The sequence below is a fragment of the Vigna unguiculata genome, chromosome 7, assembly GCF_037176805.1.
Source record: "Vigna unguiculata cultivar grain cowpea cultivar isolate G323 ecotype 2 chromosome 7, ASM3717680v1, whole genome shotgun sequence".
Classification (NCBI taxonomy): domain Eukaryota; kingdom Viridiplantae; phylum Streptophyta; class Magnoliopsida; order Fabales; family Fabaceae; genus Vigna; species Vigna unguiculata.
This window is the reverse complement of record NC_140798.1, coordinates 1,550,638-1,559,433: the sequence shown is the minus strand read 5'-3', so window position 1 is coordinate 1,559,433 and position 8,796 is coordinate 1,550,638.

The window sequence follows — 8,796 nt, the reverse complement described above, 5'->3', positions numbered from 1 at the left end:
GACCACAATTTTTTAAGTGTGATATAGGGGAGTGTAGTTATAAGTAATAGACAATGATTTTTAGTACGACAATATTCTTACAACTGTTGCTTAAAATTCTCACAATAGACAACAATTTTTCAAGTTGATTTTAGACCTTACCTATATTTTTGTACCACATTTTTACTATTTTTGCACACATAATTTAAAACAACAATTATATAATCATGGACTTTCATGATATTTATACAATATTTATAAAATATTGTTTATTATATATTTAGGTTACATTTATTTAATTATTGTCTAATTTAGTGTGGTTTAAACTATAAATAGTGTATTTTTATCTTCAAAAGCTGATGTCAACTCTGAATTCTTTCATAAGAAGACACTTCAAACAAAAATCCAACTATATTTATTATAAAGAGTTTTTATTTCCTTGATTTCATTGTAATGAATTTTTTTATTGATAAAATGAGGTTGTCAGTTGTATATTCATACAATCTACTAGACATTCATATAATCTATACCTTCGCTTAATTAATTTAACATACCTGAGAATTATTGAATTTATTTATATTTTTTGTTTTGAAAAATGAATTTAATAATACTAACTAATTAATTAAACTATTTCATTTCAAAATTATTATAAAATTTAATAATTTTCGATTGGTGAAAATTTAATATCGGTTAACAATATAAAAAAATTATATAATTAATGAACATATTTCAATTAAATTCTTACCAAATAAATACAGTTAAAATTTACGGTGAGATAGTTTTCCGCATGGAATCCAAGGTCCTCCAATACATTAGCAAGTACATTTTGTATCATAAAAATTATGGCTAAAATTTGTGTAAATAAATGAATATTGTTTAAATAAACTTTAGACGAACACTTTTAAAAGAAAAAAAATGAAGTAAGTTTTCTTATAAACTAAAATTAGTTTATAAATAAAAATTATTTTATTTTATAAAATATTTCAGAGCAAATATTTCACCATAAGAAATCTTCTCTCATTATTTTTTAAATTCGAATTCTCTCTTTTTTTTATTGCACACTATAAAAGATCCACTAGTTTAATCTCCCAAAATGTATTTTAAATAGCTTTTCTGAGACAAACAAAATCATCTACTTATATCTCATCATGTAGCTTGCTTAACCCACAAAAATATAAAATTAGTACTAAATAATTATTGGTATTATCATGTAATATCATGTAAAAACACCATGACGTACCTCCCCACTCACTTTTTTATTGGTGAATAAATTGAGGAGGTCATTATAAAAAGAGTAGATTCCAAGACAGAAGAATCTTCACATTTTAAAAACTACAAGAAGATTCTAAAAGAGTAATTCTTTTACACAATTTAACAACCAAATCATATGAATCACCCCAGTAGGTCAAATGAAAAATATTTAGAATATTAATCCACTAGCGTTTATTTAAATTTTGTCATTTACTTTAAATATACAGTGTAAAAGAATGAAGTGGATGGATGAACTTTGTCGTAAAAAATCAAATTTCGAGAATGTTTCTATATTTACCTTTCACACATTAGTGCACTTTTAACTATTTAACGAAGCATATAATGACGCGGTGACATTTTTGCAATTCCTGCTAGTTTTTCTGTCTCGATTCCCTCAATACCTAAAACAGAATATATTTTTCTGTCTCGGTTGCAGTAGAGCCACTACCATAAATTCTTTTAGGCTTCGATTTCACTAACCTGAAGCAAAAAATTAATTGGGAGAGGGACATTTGGCCTCGGTTAAAATTGAACCAAGGCTAAAAATTACTATTTTACCTCGGTTAAAAATTGAACCGAAGTCAATACCAAATTAGGGATTTAAAATGTGAATGCATTGTTCTTCGTCTTTCACAACACACCATTCGCGTTTTCTCTCCTCTATCGCGCCTCCTCTATCCACAACCATTGTCGTCCAGTCTCCATTCGCGCTGTCAGCCACCGTCGAGCCTCCTTCCACACTGCTGCGGTCATTGGGGTTCCACAATAGATGCTGGTTTGTCCCACGTAGCCACCACGCCAGCCTCCTTCGCGCCACCATTCTATGTCGTCAATAACTCTTTGTTTTCTCCAAACAAAGCTTCTCCATTGTCTGTTAGTCTCTCACCATCATTGCTCTCGTTCCGGCAAGCCACTGTCGCGCTCCACCACATTCTCCCTGTGTGTGGTGGTTAGTTGAAATTTGAAAAATTACGTGATTCCCTTTTTTTATTTCGCATTTTATATAATTATTTTTACAATTTGGGTTGTTGTTTTTCATTTTGTTGGGGTTTCGTTAGGATTTTCTTGGTTTCTAATTTTTTTCTCCTATTTTTGATTGTTCCTTGTGTTTTTTATGGTTTTGTTCTTTATCAAGTATTGTTGCATTGTGGTGGGACTGTGTAGCTTTTGGAAACGTGAGTACCGTTGCATCCTCCTATTGTCATTCGTTTCTCTTTTCACATTCCCAGGTTCTTATTTTTGTAATATGAGTTTATGAATTTGTAGTCTATTGTGTATTAGTTTTATTGTTTGTGTATGTGATTAATTATTTGCTTAAGTTAATGTCGTATTTCGCGGACATTCAAGAGTAATACACCAATTCTCGCAAAGTCCATAAAGTTTGGTAGTATATCATGTGGGAAATTGATAATTTAGTTGTACAATAGTATTGATTAGGATATTGACTTGTTGTTACAAGACACTTTTAGATGTATTTGGATTATTGATGATGTTATGTTTCATAAAATCTATAGTTTGGTTTCTGGTTTGGTCTGGTTTTCTGGAAAAATATGTAGGTTAAAAAATGTGGGAATAACAGAAAACAAAAATTTTATTTAAAAAGTTAACAGGACATACGATCTCGGTTCTTATTAGAACTGAGACAGAAAGGGGGAGTATATGACCTCGGTTGTCATTAGAACCGAGGCAGAAAGGTGGGTTTCTGCCTCGGGTAACACCCGAGGCCAAAAATTGATTCTTTTTTGTCTCAACCTTATATGCCTTGATTATGAAATCGAGACAAAATAACAAAAATAACCGCTGCCAAAATACCCTTTCTGAATAAATAATGTATTTAAAAGAAACACATACTTTATGTCTCAGTTAAGACCAAAATTGAAGCATAAAAAATGTATTTGATCTCAATTTTGATAATAACCGATGTCAAATACCCTTTCTGATTTAAAATAAAACTTAATTTTTTAATAGTATATTTGGCCTCAGTTCTGGTACTAACTGAGGCCTAATACCCTTTTTGATTTAAAATTTTATTTATTTTTTATAGGTATTAGGTTCTAGTTATTAGTAGAACCAAAGCATAATGTTAAACGTTATGCTTTAGTTTATAATCGAGGCTAGAAGGACACCATTTTTTATCTCGTCAGTATATTTAGAAAAGAAAGTCCAATATAAAAAATAATTGTGATCAAAACTCTTTTTTGCATTACTGATATATTTTTGGGAACATGTAATCTAACAACATGTAACAAAATATCTTTTATATTTGGTATATCAAAATAGAGTAACAAGAGGTATATAATTTATATTTATATATTATTGGAATCTATATTGTCTTCTGCCTTCATTTTGCAACAAATCTGAAGTATTAGAAGTCCAGCTATGAACACTGTTGGAAAGCACGCATGTTTTCCCTTTTATTTATGTTTCCTTTATTTTTTATTTCTCTTCTAAAACTAGTTTTGTTTTTGTATATTGATTAGAATATTCCAAATATTTCAATTATATATAATATTCTTTTTGGTTGAAAATTAGGAGAATTATTTACCGGCAACAATTATTGATCCTAAATTATAGGGATAAATTATATCGATCATAAATTAACACTATAAGATAATATTAAATTATTGATGGATTTGGTAAAATAAAATTTACTTTCAAATTTTAGAATTTTTTATTCTTCGGTAGCAAATTTGTTGGTAAAATACGTTAGTAATAAATTTTTTAATCTGTTGGTATTTGAATATTTTGAACATTCATCAGTAAATTCACCGATAGTGATTTTGAAATTATTTTTTAACAATCATGTCAAGAAATTTATCAATAAAATGGACATCAATTTTTTCGTTAAATTGAACCAAATATTTGTTATAAATATTAATTGGAAAGTGAAAAAAGAAGGAGGAGGAGGGAAAGATGAAAATTAGCCAGAAATAACAAGAGAGGAGACATAGAAAGAGGAAGAGAAATAAGAAAAATTAAATTAAATGTAAAATTAATTGATGAAAAATTATTGATGAATTTTGACCATAAAAAAATATTAATAGATTTTTTTTATCCGTTAATAAATTTGATTTGTTGGCGGATTTATGTGATTATCAATAGATTTTATTTGTTAATAAATTTGTTTTTTTAGTATAATAAATAAGCAACCATAAATAAAATTATAACTTATTGAGCTTGTTATTCTACTACTATTAATTTTATCACATCTTCAAACCTCTCTCATTGCGTGATAGGATTAAAAGTGACCATATTCAAATCTTATAATCTAGAAAACTTAGTTGTTTATTTAGACTCTTGATGAATTATAACTTTGTCCTAGACTTGAAAAATAGATCAAGGCTTAAATAACAAGACCAGAAGGTCACAAATGAGGACGTACCTAAGCCTAATTAAAGAAGTACATATGGATGCAATAGGAAAGAAAAAATGTTTCTCTTATAATCGAAAACATTATGTATATAATTTCTTACCATATATATAATTGAAAAAACAAAAATGAAAATATTTTCTTAGCCTTCATTTTATTACAAACCCATGAGAAAGAATACATGTTCTTTTCCCTCTTATCTATGTTCTTTTATCTCCTCTTTTCTTCTGAAATTAGTTTCTCTGTAGGTTAGAGTATTCCAAATATTTCAACATTGATATATAATATTCTTTCTTGCTAATAAAAAATAAAATTGATGATATATTTCTAAAGTGAGGTTAGATATTTTTAAAGATATTTAATCTAAAAAAAAAATACTTAACCACAAGTCTTAACTTCAATAAATAAAATAAAATTGTGGTACATATGTGATTCTAAAGAATATAAGAACAATGATGATTATTCTCATGCACTACAATTAATTATGGAAATTATGAAATATTTACGAAAAAATAATAACAATAAACTAGCCAAAGAGTTGACAAAACCCAATCAAGAACTAGGATAATCAAGTTGCAAAGGATGAACATGTATAACATATATGTTAGATTTCTGGTCTAACTTTTATGTCCGTACCTAGGAACTACGAGGTCAGAACTAAGCTGCAAGATACGAAACAATATTGAAAGAGGAGTTATAGAGACAAAACAATACGAAGAAATTAAGATTTGAAAAGAACATCTGAAAAAGTAGGTTTCGTACAATATTGACCTGGAAACCACATCATACCTCATCATCAGCATCACAGATCCAAGACATGTCGTACACAATGGGAGCGTCAATGTTTGTGAAAAAAAGGAAAACATTAAGCAGTTAGCCGGTTGTTTGAAAAACATATAACAGATTTGTTTTTTCATATTTCTTATCTATCAACCAATAGAGATTTTGAGTATGATATCAAGTATCATGCTATTGGATTTTTGATAAAAATATTACATATATGATATAAATAATGAAAAATAATGTAGACAAATACTTTATAAATAGGTTAAAACATCCCAAATATTATAATATAATTATATAACTTTTTGCTGATAAAAGAATATCAGAAATTATAATATGATACATTATGAGGAACATAGTAACATAGAACTAAATCTGCATACATCATCCCATATACCTGAAATGATAATTTTCTTTATTATGAAATGATCTTCACTTTAATTAAAAGGTAGAAAAGGACTCATCATCTTTTGATTGATAAATCCTCAAAGGGGTATTAAATTGGAATGTAAAGACAAATATTAAGTCTACACAAAAAAAGTGTATATATACCCTATTTAAATGAGTTGGTTGACGCCTCGGTAAGTACAAGTGATCATCAATCTGGATAAATGTCACTTGGTGTAAAAGCCAGACAAATAAACATTAGTATTGTAAAAATATTTTATAATAACAAATAAATAGATTTATTGAATGAATACATTTTAGCAGTAATTTATATTTCCACCAGAGATCCAATAATAAGTGCTGAAAATAACTTTTGCATGAATGGAAGTGCAAAAGAATGAACCTTCTTTACTTTATGTTGTTTTCATGTTTCAATCCTGAGTAATATATGTTTTTTTGTTACGCTTTGAAGGCTGGACAAATTACAATACATTGCAAATTTATGCTAACAATCCGACATAGCACTTTTATTGTTGGCAGATAATTCATATATGATATATTACAATATTAGGTTTTTGAAAAGAAAAACTTGTCAACATCAGATCCTATAAAATTGCACTGAACTGCACATTTAATAAAATTAAAATTAACCCTTTTTTATTTGAATTTCTTGACTTATTTAGTATTTATTATGATTAATCCAAATCAAAATCAAATTATTTGTCATCATGTTGAACCTTGAAAACCATTTATTAAGAGTTTTCCAAAACCAATCGAATTCAAAATTGTTCTATACAAACCATCATTTGAATAATTTGCATTTGGATTAAGAATCAAACCATTTTAGAGTGTTTAAACAATCACAACATTTGAACTAAAATAAAATTTTAAACCCTTTATATTGTTTGGATAATCATTTTAGTAATATAAAATGTCTATTGATTTTATAGATGATATGATCAAACGTTGGAGAAGAACACTTGGTAATCATTTTCAATGAAATTTTCCTTCTCAATAATCTTTTAATTAAAAAATTTGTAACTTTGACTTTTTTTTAGTAGTTGGACATTTATTATGTTGGGGTGAATGCCGATATGAACCTTAAATAGTAGAATTTGAAGATGAATACGGCTCTCTTCGATGGATCCGCATAGGATTCTTCGCTTTTATAACTCTTTAAAAAAAAGAAAAAAGAAAAGTAAAAGACCTTTCCAGTTATGAAAGAAACACATCGGAGAATATAAAACAATATATCTTTCTTTCTACTCTTCTATAGCTAGATCAACATAAACACTATTAGTATATTCATTAAGATAAATACCATATTACAAAAATCTTCACTAAATTTCTTTTATTAAAATGTGTCTTATAATATAGTATCCAGATTTTTCTTAGTAAGTTAGGGGGAACATAGCATGAAGATTTGACATTATTTTTTTAATTACCAACTTCATACTTATCCTAAGAAGAAAAAGTGAAACAGTAAGAGAAATCTCACAAAATAATTTATATAATATGAAGATCACATCTACCAAAGAAGAAGGTATTCATGTTTATTTATTTATCTCATAACAATTAACAACACACGAACAAGATTAACAAGAGAGGTAATTCATTCAATACCACATTACCATCTTGGGAACATAAAAAAGAACCGACAACCACAACCCCATTGACATTAACATGTGGTCCTCTGTTCCCCTCTATCGATCTCTCTCTCTCCTTTTCATATTCGTTCTCTCTCCTTTTTTCCCCTAGTGGTAAATTAAGTGTTAATAGAACAATAAGTAATTTTTCCTCTTTTAGTTAGTGACAAGGATTAACAAAGAAGTTCTTAAAAGAGGAACAAAGCAAGAAAGTATCACTTAGAAGGAGACATATAATGCAACAAAAGAGTTGCTATAAGTGAGATTGATTTTCTTTTTTTATAACTTAAACGGGAAATGCTGTTTCTTAATGTAATTAAAATGATGAATCTAAAAACAGAATCTAATTGATTTCATTTCATTGTAGAGCCAAATCTTGTATATATATATATATATAAACCATTTTTTTTACTAATTAATCAGGTTTCTTTTAATACATTTAAATAAAAAATGTTCATGATGGACGGCAGAGAAAAACAGCCCAATCTCAGCCTGAAGGTATTGAGACCTTGGTACAGTGTAGTTACTATACAGCAAAGGGCTAAAATTGACTTATGATGAATTTTGGGTTAAATTTTGTTGAAAATGTCCAATTTAACCACTGTAGCAACTGCTAGGATGATGATGACCGTGACATAACTAGTTAACTAGTACGCACCAGCTTCAAGGTTTCATATATCCTAAAAAATTACCTTACCTTAACTTTCGAATTTGCCTTTTGGTGATTAACATAGGTAACATTCTCCGTATGTAATGCAATTATGTCGGGTTTAAGTGCTAGTTGTGGAACATGCATGGATGAGTTAATTCATAAGCTGAAAAAGGGCACAGAGATCTGGTGTACTTTCTACTTGTTTCTTGTTAGTACAGTTGACTATATCATGTGGTCACAGAAGTTAAAATTACTTTAACCATGTTATATGGTACTTACTTATGGGGCAGTAGGGTACTACCTCTTTCACTCTTTCCACATACTTTGTCTGAAAAAAAAAAAGTACAGTCACTCAACCACATTTTAGTTAATTAGGGTTCCTTGTGAACACGCATATCTTTTTGCATAACTTTTAGTGATAGATACATATGGATTAGGTGTGAAATTTTGATAAAGTATATGTTTGGACAAAGTTGTTGGTTTGATGAACCAAGGTTAGTTTAATGTTTTTTTAGTGATGATTAATGATGATTAATACGAAGCAGAGTAGAGTGAGGTTATGGAATTAAAAGACGCGGAGAGAAAGAGAAAGAGAAGAAAGAGAAAGTTTGAATCTATCTATCTACTGAAACAACCTTTGTAATTACATAAGCCTACAAGAATGAATTGGCTACGTCAAATGTAGTTGTCAGGCAGAGGCATGATCGGTTTGAGGTGATGAAAGCAAC